Below are 18,541 nucleotides of genomic sequence, written 5' to 3' on the forward strand. Positions count from 1 at the left end.
CGAACTTCCCATCTCTATAGTCCGGTGAGTGAGCACACTCCAATACACATGCTGGCTGGTGGCTGCTGATTTGAACAGGACGAGGGGCGGAGCTTTTTGCCTACCTTCGCCGGATTCGTCCCTCTCCTGATTCCTTCTGGGCGCAGACAGGCTTATTTCAGTGGCAGGTAAGCGATGCCTGCCCCGCCCACATGGTTTCTCCGAGTCCTTGCCCAGGGGCAACAGAGATTGCCTATGCAGCTGCTGCTCTAGGCTTGTAAATTGCAGCGCTGCGGGCATGAATACGGTGGTGGGCGGAGACAGAGAGCGGGACTGTGCGTGCAAAGCTGCCCTGAAGCCTGTCCTGCACACATCACTGTATGTGCGGAGAATGAGGCGGCCGCTGGATCATGAAAAAAGTGGGCGGGGCGAGTGGCGCGGTCATGGAGGATGCACTAAAAAGGTTTTTAAACTTGAAAGGGACAATTAAAAAGCCGCCTTTGCCCAATCAGGCGCCTGTAGGCACGTGCCTAGGGTGCCTTATGGTAAATCCGGCCCTGAAAGCAGGCATTCTGTCAGTTGCAAGTTGTCTGCAGTAAGCGTTACTTTGTGATAGCCCTCAGACCTTAGCTAGATCCGAGAGAGACAGTCCTAGCTGGAGCAAGGCTCCTGTCTCTCATCAGTCAGTCTTTGTTGTTTTCCTGATTATTGTATATTTGTATGTAACCTGATCTCTGTTATAGTCAGCCAGTCAGTTGATCTAATAGTCAGCCAGATAGTGATCTGACAGTCAGTACCATCGTGGGCCAAGTGCGGCTTGCCGTAACTAGCCCACAACAGTCAGATTTGTTATTTTCCTGATCTGCGACATATATTGGTTTTGCCAATATATTCGCAAGCACTATTGTTATCTGTGCCATTTTCTGATCTCCCGTTGCCGAACCTCTGCTTGTCTATTTCACTACGAGTTCGGCTTTCTGACTTTGTACCTCCGCCTATCTGATTTCCGTTACTGACCTTGGCTAGATTTCTGACTTTGCCCCCTTTAGTGGTTCTCCCACTAAAGGGTTTATTCTGCTGAATCCCTCCTTGCGGAGGTCTCAGTGGTTCCCCAGTATATCATTGCTGCTGGGGAACGCGATTCTAGCGTTACGTCATCTAGTCGCAGAATCGCACACACTGCGTTTCTCTTTTAGAGGTACCCAGTCCTCTTAAAGATATCAGTGTGGTGGGTTTTCCACTGTTGTTATACCCGGTATCCAGAGTTACAAATAAATATCCGCATTATTGGCGATTCCGCAGATCGCCACATAATCGGATATATCAGCATTATTGGTGATACTGCGGATCACCAACAATCTGAATACTCTGAGTGTGCACCAAACACCACACATTGTTACAGCTCTATATTCTGTCAAAGTGAATGACAAATATTAAACTTAACAGAATACAAATGGAATACAAACTATATAATATTATGAAAGCTGAAAAGAAAAAAAAGAGCACTAAGTCAAGTGTGTGGCTTTGCTTATCCTCTGATAATGTAAGTATACTAGCCAGTAATTACTGACAATCGATTGCATTGTGTTGCAGGTCGCACCAGCTCACCTCTGCTAAGTCACGCTATCAATAACAGAGAGTCATGGAAAACAAGAGCGGATGATGCCAGGGACATTTTTTCTTTTCGTTTAGCTCCAGAAGCGCCAAGTACAAAAGTCCAGTTGGCATGTCTGCCCTCGCCCTGCTGATTGAAAGCGTAAATATTTATTTTATAACTGTGCACATTTCATTATATCATGTTGCATGAAAACACGTGTGTGGCTTTGGGTATTGTGAACAGTCAATAGCGGGATCTGCAAGGACATCACACATTGTACGAAAGTATAAGTGAAAGGATACATTCCCTGCTGTGCTGCAGTGTGGTACATTATTAAACAGCAACAATCCTAAACCCAACCAGCACATACTTCAAGGACTAGGGATGGTCAACGTAATGCAAATCGTTTTGAGTTGCTGTAGGATCATGCAAATTGTGTATGCAAATTTGTGCAACTTAACCACTTCAGCCTATATGTGTTTTCACCTTCAGGACAGAAGCAACTTTCCCTGTCAGCTCCTCTCCCATTCATTCGCCAATAACTTTATCACTATTCACTACTCATCACATGTGAATGATCTATATCTTGTTTTTTTCACCACAAATTAAGCTTTTTGGGAGCGATACTTGTGTTCAGTAAATACTTTATTTTCTATGCATTTTATAGGCAAATAAACACACAAAAAAAGAAGAAAAAATACACGATTTCTCCAATTCCACCCCCTATAGCTTTAAAATAAGCAATGCTACTATAAATAAAACCCATCCATTGTATTTGCCCATTAGTCCCGGCTATCACAACATGTGAATTATGTTCCTAGTACAATGTATTTGTCAATATATAATTTGGAAATAAAGATGTATTTTTTTTCTGTGTTTTTTTTTTTGTGTCCCGTCAATTGTAAGCCATTACGTAGTGAAATAACAGTAATATACCCTCATGACATAAAAGCTAAGTCCCTAAGGCAACTATTTATGGATTTTTTTACTGTATTTTTTTAAAAATGTATTTACTTGGTAACTGAAGTGGGGAGAGGGGGATTTGGAAATAATGTACTAATATAAGTGCTGCGCCTGACGTTGAACAGAGTCAGTGCTGCTCTTGACGTTGAACAGAGTCCGTGCTGCTCCTGACGTTGAACAGAGTCAGTGCTGCTCCTGACGTCGAACAGAGTAAGTGTTGCTCCTGACATTGAACAGAGTCAGTGCTGTGCCTGACGTTGAACAGAGTCAGTGCTGAGCCTGACGTTGAACAGAGTCAGTGATGCGCCTGACGTTGAACAGAGTCAGTGCTGCTCCTGACGTTAAACAGAGTCAGTGCTGCTCCTGACATTGAACAGAGTCAGTACTGTGCCTGACGTTGAACAGAGTCAGTGCTGAGCCTGACGTTGAACAGAGTCAGTGATGCGCCTGACGTTGAACAGAGTCAGTGCTGCTTCTGACGTTGAACAGAGGCAGTGCTGCTTCTGACATTGAACAGAGTCAGTGCTGCGCCTGACGTTGAACAGAGTCAGTGCTGTGCCTGACGTTGAACAGAGTCAGTGCTGCCCCTGATGTTGAACAGAGTCAGTATCTTCTTGTTGTATTGGGACACAAATAAGTCTAATTGCGAGAGACCCCATCTCTCTACTATCGGAATACTTTGGGATTCAAGGACCACTCGTTGTTGGATAGATGATCTCTTGATAACATGTCTGCTTGAACATTCTCTGTTCCTGGGAGATATACTGCAGTTATGTCCCTCAGATTTTTCTGAGCAAGGTTCAGGATCGGAGTCACTTCTTTCAGCAACGATCTGCTGTGCGTCCCCCCTTGCCTTTTTATATAGGACACAGCTGCTGTGTTGTCGGGCTTCAACAATACTGCAGTCCCTTTTATTAGTGGAAGGAAAGATAGTAAAGCTTGGTGGGCAGCTCTGAGCTCTATTATGTTGGAAACTACAGGGGCATTAAGACTTGACCAAGTGCCTTGCACTGCCCAGTCTTTGTATGTTGCCCCGGATCCCTGAGCACTGGCGTCTGAAGTTATCACCTCCCATAATGGAGGAGTGATGGGAAAACTGTTGGTTAAGTTGGCTCAGGACTTCCACCACTGTAGACTTTTCCACACTTCCAGTGAGATAAGAATTGGGTAATTGAGGTCCTGATGCCTCCACTGTTTTAGAAAGTTCATCCGAAAGACTCGGAGATTCCAATGTGACCATTTCACCAGTGGTATTGTTGATGACATTAGACCTAAAATTCTCATGCACTGCCTCACATTCATCACTGAGTTGGGCCTGATCGAACTCACTCTCTGAATGATTAACTCTACTTTGTCTGGAGGCAAAGAGATTGTATCTTCTTTGGTTGACAATAGAGCTCTTAAGAAGACCAGATTTTGGGAAGGATGCAACTGGCTCTTTTTGAGATTTAGCAACCATCCGAAGTCGGTGAAGGTCTGCATCACTACATCCCAATGAATCCTCAACTCCCTTTCTGGACTCGCTAAGATTATAATGTCGTCCAAATAGTGAAGCAGTCTTATACCTTGCTGTCTGAGAATGGCCATTATTGACAGCAACAGCTTTGTGAAAGTCCTTGGAGAAGTAGACAGCCTGAAGGGCAGACAACAGAACTGGAGATGGATGCCTCCCACGAGAAAACGCAAAAACTTTTGAAAGGAAGGAGCTATGGGGACGTGAAAATAAGTGTCCTTTAAGTTGAGGGAGGCCATCCAATCCCCTGCCCTGACCGCCCTTATGACTGTCTGTAACGGTTCCATCTTGAACTTTGGCGTCTTGATAAAGACTGGCCTCCATTCCAATGACTTTTTCCTTACAAGGAAGATTGGAGAGTAAAAGCCTGAAAATTGTTATTTTTCCGGAACAGGAATGGCGGCTCCCTGCGCCATAAGAGAGCTGACATTATCCAAGAGAATATTTCTTTTGCAAATGTTTTTTGGCACAGAAGTTTCTATTATATGAGGAAGTACTGTTTTTTTTTTTTTTTTTTTTTTTAGAAAGGACCATTTGTGACCCAACTCTTTCTATTTGGGCGGGACTCATATCAAAAAGACTATACGCTATTGACTGTAGAAGTCGTAGCCTTGTTCTTTTGAGCCTTAAAGAAAGATGGTTGAGATGATCTCCAGCTGTTTTCGGACTTCCTATTAGGCTTGTAGGACCTAGCATCTTTGAACCTTTGGGAAAAAGATTGCTTCTGCTGATTCCATCTTTTTGTCCTGAGGTAGAAGGCCTGAATTCCCTCCCGTAACTCGGGAGATCGGCGAGTCCATTTTAGGTCTGAAGAGGTTTTTGTCATCATAAGGAATTCTTGTCCAAGTTGATTTAGAAGAGGGATCTGCAATTCAAGGTCTAAGCCACAGAGCATGTTTTGCCATGATTGAAAAAAAGCATTGATTTACTTGAACCCCTGATTACATCTAGAGCGGCTTCACATATGAAATCTGAGGCAAACTTCATGTCACTAATCCATGCTCGCAACGTCTCCTTATCATCCCCCCTCTCAATGGCTTCCAAAAGACAATTGGCTCATGACTTCAAAGCTTTGGACACAGATGTTAATACCACCGCTGGCCTAGCGGCCTCACCTGCCGATATGTAAAATCTTCTTAGGTCCTGGTCCATTTGCCTTTCTAATGGATCCTTGAATGAAGTAGCATTTTCCATAGGAAGCGTAGTATTCTTCACTAATCTAGCTACAGAAGCATCCACTACTGGAAAATTATCAACTAAGACATCACCTTTTTCAGGTAGAGGGTACATCTTTTTTAATCTATTTTTAGTAGAAGGTTTTTTTACTGTCTTGTTCCAAAGCTGGAATTGAAGCAAAGTCTATAACCGAATCCCAATCTTTGGATGAGACTGAATCCGAATCCGATTTTTCAATTGAATTATCATGCTTAGAACCGGAAGGTAAAGCTGGTTTTGGGTTATGGTCTTTATGCATATCCTCTAAAGCGGGGATCCCCAACCTGTGGTCCGTGGCCCACTGGTGGTCCGCAGGACGTTTTCAGTTGGGCCGCGGGACTGTCCTCTTGCCTGTCCCCTCCGCCCGTCCCCCTCCGCGGCCGCCGCTGCTGTTACCTTTGGCGTCCGCTTGGTCTCTTACATTCCCCTTCTCTCTCTCTTGCCAGCGTGTGAGTCACAGCAGCGCGCCCTGCGGCTGCTGTGATAGAGAGGAAGGAAGCAGGAGAGAGCGGCTTCCTGTAGCGGCGCGCCGTTACTATGGGAACCGCTCTCTCTTTCCTGCTTCTTCCCTCTCCATCACAGCAGCCGCGGGGCACGCTGCTGTGACTCACACTCCGGCGAGAGAGAGAGGGGAATGTAAAGAGACCGCCGGCCGGCAAAGGTAACTGCAGTGGCGGCCGCGGGGGGAGGGGTGTGGGCGGGGGCTACTATACTGGGGCACAATGCTAGCTTTACTGGGGCACAATGCTAGCTATACTTGGGCACTATACTAGCCGTACTGGGCACTATACTGGCTGTACTGGGGCACTATACTAGCTATATTGGGGCACTATACTAGCTATATTGGGCACTATACTAGCTATACTGGAGCATACTGGCTATACTGGGGCACTATACTAGCTATACTTAGGCACTATACTAGCTATACTAGCCATACTGGGCACTATACTGGCTGTACTGGGGCACTATACTAGCTATATTGGGGCACTATACTAGCTATACTGGGGCATACTAGCTATACTGGGGCACTATACTAGCTATACTGGGGCATACTAACTATACTGGGGCACTATACTAGCTATATTGGGGCACTATACTGGGGCATACTAGCTATACTGGGGCACTATACTAGTTATACTGGGGCATACTAACTATACTGGGGCACTATACTACCTATACTGGGACACTATACTAGCCATACTGGGCACTATACTAGCCATACTGGTCACTATACTAGCTATACTGGGGCACCATACTAGCTATACTGGGGCACTACCTACCTATACTGGGCACTATATTAGCTCTACTGGGCACTATACAAGCTATACTGGGGCAACTGTACTAGCTATACTGGGGCAACTGTACTAGCCATACTGAGGCAACTAAACTCCCTATACTGGGGCAACTATGCTAGCTATGCCCCCCCCCCCCGGTAACCTGATGCGCACAACATTGCCCCCCCCCATCCCCCCCTCCCACCGCCGGGCCCCGGAGAGAAATTTGGCCAGAAAGTGGTCCCCGGGCCGGAAAAGGTTGGGGACCCCTGCTCTAAAGCATCACAGTTTGCTTTATAACTGCGGTTAAGTCACGGTTTTCTCCTGCTATTTCTCCAAAACATGCACTGCAAACCAGCTTATCTGGTAAGCGATCGCCTCCACACAACCAGCACTGATCCTCTGAAAGTCTGTAAGTCTTTTTGGTACATTTCTTTGGGGGAGATTGCTGTCTGCGTTCCATTTCAGGAGAACTGGATGGAATTCTCTTTGCATTCGTTCTTTTCCTTGAGGAAATACCAGGAGAGTCAGTCCTGCGTCTAGGAGATCTCTCTTTAGAACGTGATCTTCTGGATGAGGAAGGCACAGCAGCTGAACCTGATGTCCTAGTCTGAGCATACAGACTTTTATCCTTTGTATGTCTATAAAACAAACAGAACCAAAGAAAAATAAGTACTCTCCTCCTAGAGAGTAAAAGGGCCTCTTTAAATAACCTACCCTCCTTACCTATTGCCTTTTCAGTGGTCTTTTTTTAGAAGATTTCCCCATACTGCGCAATCAATGAGCTGTAATGAGCTGTAAAAAGCATGAAAAAAGCTCTATGAGGCACAGGGATGTGTGCAGCAGAATGAATACAGCAGCAAAACTGTAACAAGTATCTCTGCTGACAAGGAAGCAGCGCAGTGCAAACATGTGTGAACCCACCTTATAGGGTATGAAGACAATAGCCCATAACACTCCAGCGTCCTGCTCTGATGAAATCTGTGCAGAGTGTGGACACTGGACGCATAATCAGCGCTGCTAAATACAGCGCAACCTGCCCCTACTCAAGATGGCCACCGCCAAACTTCCTGTCCCATACCATACCCAAGATGGCCAACAAACTGGAAGTGACGTGGCCGGTGTTGTGTTTGATTACGCTGCCTGTAGATTTGCGCTGCCCCGCATGCGCAATAGGAGACTGTGCGGCCACATTTCCTATTGAATGATGCTGCTGGTGGTAAAATACTAAATATCTCCACTTCCACACATCATACACTCCTCAAATTTTCAGGTTAGGGAGGGGACCCCCAGAACGACCTCTATGCCAAATTGCAGCTCCCGAGACCCACTGGTTCCCGAGATAGGTTTCTGTAATCTATCTCCTGAACTAGCGGGGCTCGGGGGCTGCAATTTGGCATATAGATCGTTCTGAGGGTCCCCTCCCTACCCTAAAAATTTGGGGAGTGAATGATGTGTGAGAGCGGAAATATTTAGTATTTTACCTCCAGCAGCATCATTAACTTCACACTGAGCATGCATGCTACTCAGTGTGGAATGGAGCTTCCGGGCACCGCAATCAGACATTACACTGGCCCGAGATTCAGTCGTACTGCTGTATAGCGGTAATATGCCCGAGCAGAGGGACAAGCAGGGGAGCCAGAATTACCTATTAGGTAAACGGAGAGGCAGCACTGGAGACCCCAACCAGCATAAACTTCTGACCCTTTTGGCTCATTTAGATGCCTGGGAATCAGGACAACAGACAGAAGAGGCCCACACTGTCTGGATCCACAAACCGCGGAGGTAAGGAAAATATGTTCCACAATATGTATGTAACACCATATAATGTGCTGTTATTGTTATGTTATATACTGCTGCCTTTGGAGGGCATAGTTCCTTTAAGACTGCAGAGAATTCTGGAAGAGAGGCTGGAGTGAGCAGAGGCTGCTGGGAGCTGAGGTGTGGCTGGTGTGCCTAGAGCCTGGGAGAGAGGTCTGGAGTGACTGGGACTGGATCTTCAGGCCTAAATCCATCAGACTGGCTTCCATTTGATTGCTGAGTGTGAAGAAGGGATCCTGTGACACAGATTGCTGCACCCTGAGCTGAATCTTGGAGAAAGGATACAGCTGCCGGACCAGAACTGTGTGAACCTGTGAGGTTGGTGGAGTCTGGATTGTACAAGCCGTGTGGACTTCAGAAGGAACCATTTTAGTTGGATTACAAAGTTTGTGAATCTCAGTGTCCTCAAAACTGCTGCCTGTGAGTTCTACACCTGCTGAGTGACCATTATCAGGGACTGGCCCTGCACCTCATGCTGGCCTGGGAGTTCTGCACCTGCTGAGTGACCATTATCAGGGACTGGCCCTGCACCTCATGCTGGCCTGGGAGTTCTACACCTGCTGAGTGACCATTATCAGGGACTGGCCCTGCACCTCATGGTAGGAACTATCTTTGCAGTGATAGAGGGGCAGTAACCTGGCTGAGAGGTTTGGGAGTCATACCACTCCTCTTACAACAAACTGTGGACAGTGTATGTCAGGACTGTTTGCCATTGCCTGCCATTCTGAACTGTAGCCTGGTTAACCTGTCCCCTCTCACATCACTGGCATCTATGCAGTTACTGCTGAGTGCATCAGGAGTCTTCTTGCTGCTGCACCTTTTTCACAAGGCGCCCAACTGTGCACATAACGTTCCTTAAAGGGGTACCCCGAGTGCAGAACTGCAATATAGCCCACTGGCCAGTCGGGAGTTAAATAAGGTTGTGCTACTGATTGCATTTTCTTAAGTTTGTTTCTTTGCTATGGTTGTGCGTCTTTCGCCAGTGTAGTGTGCACTTATTTAAAGTGACACTGGAGGGGCGCAAGAGGTTACTACCATGTGTTGTTTGCAGTTTATTAAGCTTGTCCCTTTGCTGCGGTGCGTTCTGCGCCAGTCTAGTGTACACTTATTTAGAGTGACACTGGAGGGGCGCAGGAGGTGGCTACTTTGGACATACACTTTCTATGCACTTTTATGTGTAAGGTATATTACTTTTATTGTTATGATCTTGCTGAGTTAACAAGTGTTTGATTAGTGCTATACTTTCTATTGCTTACGTCATCCCAGTAGATCACGTTGGTCTGTGGGGAATAAATATATTGCATTGATACTGGTGTCTGCATGATTCTGGGAGGCAGGGTGCCACTGGAGGCGGTATCCCCTAAGAGGCCCCGTTACATTCATTAGCGATCCAGTCTGTCTCGCTACATGTATATATAAAAATATATTAAAGAGTAACTGTCAGGCTGCAGAAGCTAATTTAAACCTCTAGTCTCCTGTGTTAAACAGTTTAGAAGGAAGCCAAAAAGACATTACTGAAGATAAAGATCTCTCTTACCTTTGATGTATGCTTATCAGCAAAGCTTAGAGCTAAGCAGGACGCAAGCCGCATAACATACTGCAAAGCATTCTGGGGCCCTCCCCTCGGCTGCTAAGGAGAAGACGGGATCAAGTTTCAGCAGCTTCTAAAACTCAGTCCAGCCACAGCACAGATAAATCTCGGGGCAGCGTACACTGCAGGAGTCCGCTATTGTTCCTAGCCACATGGCTCATTAATATTCACTGCAAACTAGTGTTTTTCAGTATGAGCTGTTCTGTGATCAGAAGCAGGCAGGACATGACGACACATTTGGCTTCACAAACATGGAACCTGCCATGAGCTGTCAGGAGCATCATTCTCTGCATATACTATATACAAATTCTGTGAAATCCAAACGTGGACAGTGAAATGCATATGTAATGTAAGTACAGCCAATCTTTAGCTACTGATATATGTGTTTATTTTCTCTGAGACCCTATACCTAACAGCTCCTCTTTAAAGAGAAAAGACTCTCATATAATATGAATCATAAGAAAAACCTGGTCCATGTGATCCTGCGGCGAGGATGAAAAAAAAGGAATGCTGGTGCTTGGGTGGAGTTCAATTTATATGGAGGGTGGTCCTATCCGGCAGTTGGAGGCAGAGAACTGCCCCCATATGTTAAGCTGCCATGGAGATGCCAGGGAAATAGCAAATTGCTGCCAGCCCCCCTAGTGTGAATAAAAGTCCAAATTAGTCACTGAGCACTGATATCGCCGTAATTCTCATTATGGCTTATGGTGGCACCCAAATGATGGGCACATTGCTAAAGCGTAAACTAGTGTAGATACAAACAAGATAATTTTATTAATGAATGTGCCCCAGGCTTCCACCCCAGTAAATATTACCCTACCATTGCCATCTAATGTCTAATATCTCTAGCATAGCAGGGCGCCAGTGGCGTAGCTAAGGAGCTGTGGGCCTCGATGCAAGTTTTACAATAGGGCCCCCCCAAGCACTCTATACCTAACAATTGATGCGGCGCACCAAAACCTGCCAATTGCAAGTACAGTGTCAGAGGTGCAAGAAGGGGATGGGGAACAGTTTGTTAATGATTACCACTATTCAAAGTATCTATAGAAGTGATTATTAGGCGCATAGGACCAATAGAGAGCTAATACTGTAGTTGAGGGAGGGCCCTTCGGGGACCCTCTGGCCCAAGGGCCCCGATGCGGTCGCTACCTCTGCACCCCCTATTGCTACGCCCCTGCAGGGCGCTGGAGAGACATACATAGGTCAGTCAATACTTATGTATGGAAGTCACCTGTCTGGTTCATAGCGGTGTTAGGGTCCATCAACTCATTCTCCCTCTGAGACCTGTGAAAGTGAAATACGGGGAAATTAGCACAATTTACAAACATAAAGGAAGTAAAGTCTGGGCACATTTTGACCTCATTACTGCTAAGTAGCGTAACTCTCAGCGGTTTGGAGCTATTAGCCTGAAATACCAGCCAGAACTCCCTTTGGTGCTTAAGGGTTTCCATAAATTTTACATTAAAGAGATATAACCTCTCAGCTTACTAGCCTCACTGTGGGCTCGTTTGACCAAGCTGAAGGTGTCTGTGATGTTTATTGCTACCAGAGGGAAGATTTCTTGTAAGAGGGTGCCATCTAGTGGTTAACTAGTGGTTAAAGAAGGCACAATCTATATATAGAGAAAATTACTCCCTCTCCCCTTCATTTAGTATTGCATTCCAGCGGTTCTGGAGGTGTGTTTAGCTTCTAAGGGCACAATGGTTAATTTGCATATATTCAGCAGTGTTGCACTGGGAGACATCTCAAGCTCACTCCAACCTGAATTATCGCAAATTCTTTCTGTCTTAAAGGGAAGGTTCAGGGAGTGGGGAAAAATAAATAAATCCATATCCACTTACCTGGGGCTTCCTCCAGCCCGTGGCAGGCAGGAGGTGCCCTCGCTGCCGCTCCGGAGGCTCCCGGTCGTCTCCGGTGGCCGACCCGACCTGGCCCAGCTGCCAGGTCGTGCTCTTCTGCGCTCCAATCTGCGCCTCACGGGGGCGCGCTGACGTCATCGGACGTCCTCCGGGCTGTACTGCGCAGGCGCAGTAGTTCTGTGCCTGCCCAGTACAGCCCAGAGGACGTCCGATGACGTCAGCGCGCCCACGTGGAACGCAGAAGAGCCCGTCGTTGGAGCGCAGAAGAGCCCGACCTGGCAGCCGGCCTGGCCAGGTCGGGGCGGCCACCGGAGACCACCGGGAGCCTGCGGAGTGGCGGCGAAGGCACCTCCTGCCTGCCACGGGCTGGAGGAAGCCCCAGGTAAGTGGATATGGATTTTTATTTTTTTTCCTACTCCCTGAACCTTCCCTTTAAGAAAGCAAACTCTTGCTTTCATTTAGTATTGCTGTCTGTCACTCCAGGGCTAAGATTTAAGAGGAACCTTAGGCAATTCATCTTCCTCAACTGTATTGTAAATCCCAATTCCAGGGAAAATAATTTAGTTTTGGAAAGTCTGACAAAAGTATACGACGAGTGTTGACAACAACACATTGGGAACAAAAAGAAATACCTAAGAAGATGAAAGAGTCTGGATCCAGGGGCTTAACTACAGGTGGAGCAGCCCCTGTGAGCGCAGGGGGGGGGGGGGGGGCAGAGTTGTACTTGACTCCCTCCGATAATGGATCTATCCTCCAGGTCAGGTGTTTTTGTGGCTACACTTGTTATGGGCAGTGGTGCTCATCCAATATTTGGGTATCCGAACTACCCAGATAATCCAAAATTTTTCCACTATCCTAACTTTGAACAGCAAAGAGAGACTTTTGGAAGCATTTTAAGTCATTTTCAGGTTACTTCCGGTTTTCTATCCGGATATCCGAATCCGGCCAGATGTCCAGGATATTGGGTTCAGTTATCCGAGTTTACTCGGATACCAAAAAGTTCGGATTCTGATATCCAATTCGGATCCGGATATCTGGGTATCCGGATCAATTCGGATTTTGAAAAGGGGTATCCGAGCACCCCTGGTTATGGATGTGAAGATTTATGGTGTCCACACTTGTTTTATGGCTCTTGCAAGATTGGCTCCCAGGTTGTGAGGGTCACCAGGGGTAGGCAAGGGAAACAGTGTAAGTCTTGGTGAACCCCTTCAGAGTTTTGCTGGGGGGTCTCATGATTTAGTTACCCCCCGTCTGGATCCTTTAGAGGCTTCCACACCGGCCTCTGGTCCCCCATTGCCGAGCGCAGGCGCCTAGAGATTACTGACAAGAGCTTGTCAATAATCAAACCCGAGACACTGACTATATTACGCAGGCAGGTATGCTGATAGGAAAATTCGTAGAGAAGGGGTATGAGCGGATTGGATTAGAAAAAACAGCAGATGAGATTTTGCAGTGCAGCAGAGATAGCTTTTTGATGGGGAGTAGAGGAACGAATAAGAGCAGCAATAGCAACAGCGGTTTTGAATGTGCAATGATTATGGATTACAATTCCCAATATAGGGAGGTGGAAAAAGTAATCAAAAGACATTGGGGATTACTGAGAAATGATCTAGTGCTGGGGACTGCACTACCGGGAAACCCCAGATTCATTTACAGAAGAGCAGATAATTTACAGCGCCAATTGGTGAAAACATACATAGAGGGTCCCAGGGTGAACAATAAGACTGACATGTGGGGACAGGTGGGGTTTTACCCCTGTGGACACTGCACTGTATGTGAAAGGGCACGGAGTACAAGAACAAAGACCATAATAAGTCAGAGGACTGGAAAAAATTATAAAATCCGGGAGTTCATACACTGCTGTAGCACCCATGTGGTATATCTGCTTGGTTGCCCATGTGGGCTACAGTATGTGGGGAGAACGAAAAGGTCTTTAAAAGCACAAGTGGGGGAACATATCAATAATATTGCTAAAGGCCTGCAGGGCCACAGCGTATCGAAACATTTTGATGAGAAACATTCCAGAAACCCTGGCCTACTTACCTTCCAGGGTATTCAAAAACTTACTACCAACTGGAGGGGATGTCACAAAGTTAGGGAGATTTCAAAAATGGAAACTCGCTGGATTTATGAACTGAAAACTATGAAACCAGGGGGATTGAATGTCGAGTTGGACATCAATTGTTTTATATCTGATGATTAATATGTTAAGGATGTCTAGCACTGATCCTCGGGCATGTAATAAGGATGAAAAAAATTGACCACTGTATGTTTTTATGAGGGTCCACTAATTTTGAATATGACTCAGTGTGTGAGAGGGAGGAGCATACCTTTCACGCTAAGGTGGGCACATGGACTATATATTCTAAATTCACTAGCAGCAATTGCTGCAGGGTTAAGGTAGAAAGAATATGTAAATTGTGGGAGATGGTGTATATATAGGACCTGTTCTGGTGGGTGATGATGGTGGGGGTATAGAATTAAGGGTAGGTGGCTGGATGTTATATTATCCGAAGATAGATTTACCCAATGTAATGATATTTTAGATATGGCCACTGCGCACTTAAAGAGGAACTCCAGTGAAAATAATGTAGTAAAAAAAGTGCTTAATTTTTTACCATAATTATGTATAAATGATTTAGTCAGTGTTTGCTCATTGTAAAATCTTTCCTCTCCCAGATTCACATTCTGACATTTATTACATGGTGACATTGTTACTGTGGGCAGGTTATTTAGCTGTTTCTAGCTGCTCTGTCTGTTACAGATAGCTAATAACAGCTATTTCCTGTCTCTGAACATTGTTACATTGTGGCAGTTTGCCAGCAGTACCGCGGTATTCAGAGCCTCTTGTGGGAGGGGTTTCAGCACAAAATCAGTCACACAGCGCCCCCTGATGGTCTGTTTGTGAAAATCATTGTCTTTCTCATGTAAAATGGGGTATCAGCTACTGATTGGGAAAAAGTTCAATTCTTGGTTGGAGTTTCTCTTTAAGGCTAGCGCGATCTGAGTGATAGTCACCATGGTGATGTTTTGAACAGCAGAGCGTAAGGGAGGCTGATGAGATAGAGCCAATGGGAGGTAAAGGGGGCGGGAACCATGAACACGGAAGTATGTTGAAAAGTCATTGGCCATTTGAATACATTATGATCACGTTTAGATAGGGGGTTATATGACGGATGCGCCGGTCTTTTCCGTAGGATTACGGAGGCGCCAGATGAGAGCATAGGGTGTGAAGCTACCATAAGGGAAGGGGAGTGTACACAACAAGGGCGAGTTAGAGTGGCATGTTTGAGAGCCAATTGAAACCTCCAATGAGGTTTAGGAAGTTAATGGGCGGCACCTTAGCGCGAAGGAAGCAGAAGGATTGTTTTAAGGATAAATAGCGTCCCCTCCACTGGATAGCCATGCCCCTGATGAGTCATCTATGACGAAACTAGTTGGGCGGAGCCTATCAACGGAGAGGGACGCTGAGCCTCGAGGATTTTATTGATATGCACATATTTTACTGATGTTTGTGAGTACAATTTTTTACAATTTTTATTGAGAATAAACGGCATTACACTATGGAAGTATCTGTCTAAGTTTAAAGGTGCAGCCATATTGAGAACGCCACTCTGAGGATCTGTGCACAGCTTTGTAAACATTGATGCTGGTCGTGGGGGGTCAGCCACATCATCTGGTAAGGGGCTTGTGCTTGTGTTTGGTGCCTGGGGAGCGCTGTGAAGGCACTGGGTGACCAATGGTGAAGGAGTGTGTAGCACACAAGGTGGTGTAAACTGAGTATTGAAGTAAAATAAAGTTCCCCTTTTCTTTGTATGAACCGGCTGGAATGACGCTGACGATATAGAAGATTACTCTGAACCTGAAAGACCTGAGGACTGCAGCTGGCTGGGCCAAATGCGACATATGCCAACTGTTACAATTGGCACTGCCATCTGGTGAGCGTAATTGTCATTTTGAAAGTGGATTCCAAGGATCAGTGTGTTTAAAGTTATAGTAGAAACGTGGAGTTGAAAGTTTATGCTACATTAGGACTTGTGGACTGGGACTTTTTGTGAGCAATGTGTACTTGGAAGTCCATGTTTCTGACAGAGCCAGTATTGTGCAATATTAGTGTTGAGGAGTATTCCTTTGATCTACCCTGAAGCACATGTGAACTGCTGAGTGACAAACAAGTATATGAGATATATGTGGTTGATCTTATGTATGTCATTGCATTCAGGGATCAGAGAATAATAAGAAGTGTTCACCATTTATTTGTTTGTTAGGAGGAAATAGATTATCAGATCAGGCTGAAAATTCAACCTGACATAGAGAGGACCTGCTGAGCGCTTACATCACTTAATTTTTGAAAGTAATCAAATCAGGGCTACGCTTTGTTGCAGGCGTGAGTACGGCCACGCCTGCGCAGTATTCTGCAGCTGCTCATCTACTGGCTAGAGATGTCACGAACATAGAATGCGAACTTTCGCAAATGTTTGCGAACAGGTGAATCTGGCGAACCGCCATAGACTTCAATGGGCAGGCGAATTTTAAAACCTACAAAGACTGTTTCTGGCCACAAAAGTGATGAAAACGTTGTTTCAAGGGGTCTAACACCTGGAGAGGGGCATGCTGGAGGGGGATTCATGGCAAAAGTCTCGCCAAAAATTATGGAGTTGAAACAAAGTCGGGTTTTAATCCCTAAAGGGCAGGAATCACGTTATGCACAGCTCTGGGTTTCAGTGGGCTGTGAAGTGTCTCACACAGAGCACTGGAGTGGTACTCTGTCTGCAAGTTAATGTAGCAACAGCAGTAGTGTGCACACATCTCTGGGTGTCAGCGGGCTGTGTAGTGTCACACACACAAAAACCACAGGAGACTGATGTGCTAGCCCTCAAAAGGGCTGTTTGGAGTGCTTTCACAGCAAGTGAGGAACAAGAACACAGGCCTAGCTAATGCTTTCCCTGCCTATCTGCAGCAAGTCTGTCCCTGCTCCCACTAACAGTCAGCAAAGAATGAATCCAATATGGCCAGCTCTATTCTTTTTTGTTTGGGGGGAATGGGTGGAGGGGTGCTAGCTGATTGGCTGCCATGTTGTAACGATCGGTGGGCACAGAGAGTGTCTGATTACCGGTGATCTGCAGTATCACCGGAAATACAGATATATACCAGATTATAAGTGATCTGCAGTCTCACCGATAATCCGATATACTAACTAACCTCTGTTCACCTGAGTAGAGTGTAGTGTTTGGTGTAACAGTAACACTTTGAGGACTAGGCCTCAGTGCAGCAAGGAGTACTGCACAGATTCCTTCCGCAGACCTGAGCTCTCCAAGGCGGGAGGAGTCAGACTGACAGTGGGAAGGATGTCTGAAAGTGACCCTCAGGAGGAAGGGTCGCTAACAGAGCGAGGAACCGCCTCTAACGGTAAGGTCGGTTCTCGAGGTCGGACAAGCCAGGTCGTAAACACACGGACAGATAAAGTACAAGATCAGGAGACAAAGGCGGAGTCTAAGTACAGGCAGGGTTCGGCAACAGGGTATCAGAAATATCGAGGTACAGAATCAGGAGGCTAAGGCGGAGTCTAGGAACGAGACGGGGGTCGGCAACAGAGTATCAGAAATATCGAGGTACAAGATCAGAGTTCAGAAGAGTAGTCAAAGCAGGCAAAAGTCATAACAGATAATCACAATCAAACTAGTACTTTAGCTATCAACAGAATCTAGCTAAATGTAGGATTACAGCTGAAGCTGGTCCCGGCACACTTGCGGATCTGACTATGGATCTGGGTGCTCCCACATATGTGATCGCACGCCAGACAAAGAGCAAGTGAACAACCAGCAGTATATATACTCTAGGACCTTTCCAGGACCTCCCTAATTGCTGGTCCAATGAGAGCAGTGGAATTTGTCAGCTGACCCAGCTGGTCAGCCGACTCCCTTCTAACTGCTATTTAAACTCTGCCTCTGCGCTCGCGCGCGTGTAAGTCTGAATCTTGGTGGACTATCAGTCCCAGCCACACCAGTACTGTCATGCAATGTATCTAGAGCGGGGGCCACCTCTGATGCGGATTCCGCCGTTACCAATGCGGACTCCGCCGACCGCCGTTACCAATGCGGATTCCGCCGCACTGCCTATGCGGCATGCAGCGTTTTTTCCGCGTTGTGACGCCATGCTGGACGCGGAAACAGCCACCTCACCTCGAGAGACGGCGGCCTTTCCGCGTTTCCTTACACATGTGTCTGCTGACTGTGAGGTAAGAGGTCAAAGTTTAGCTGAATGATAATCTATAGGGGCAAATCGAACACGCCAAATGTTCGCTGCAAATGCGAACAGCCGATCTTTGCAGAATACTGCTCGCCAGTGAACTGTTCGGGCCATCTCTAGTACTGGCACTAAAGGTGGTAAAGGTGGAGGAGTGGAGGACAGCGCGGGAAGCCTTGGGAGCATCGAATATTTGTTTTGTGAACTTTATTAGACCTCAGGTTCTCTTTAAAGCCACAATGCTCATTGGGGGTCCAAGGGACAGGAAGTGGAAGGAAATGGGTCACAGATGGCAATTAAACCCCACAATATTTTCTAAATCCTTTCAACATGATTCAAAGATAAATTAATACTTAAAGAGAACCAGAGATGAAGCACCCTCTTGTATCTTACCTTATACATCAGTGGGAACATGACAGTAAACACCTAATATGCTCTTTGTTTCATTGTTCTCTGTTTAATCTGACTGTTATCACCTCTGAT

Source organism: Hyperolius riggenbachi, chromosome 7 (genome assembly GCF_040937935.1).
Source record: "Hyperolius riggenbachi isolate aHypRig1 chromosome 7, aHypRig1.pri, whole genome shotgun sequence".
Lineage (NCBI taxonomy): Eukaryota > Metazoa > Chordata > Amphibia > Anura > Hyperoliidae > Hyperolius > Hyperolius riggenbachi.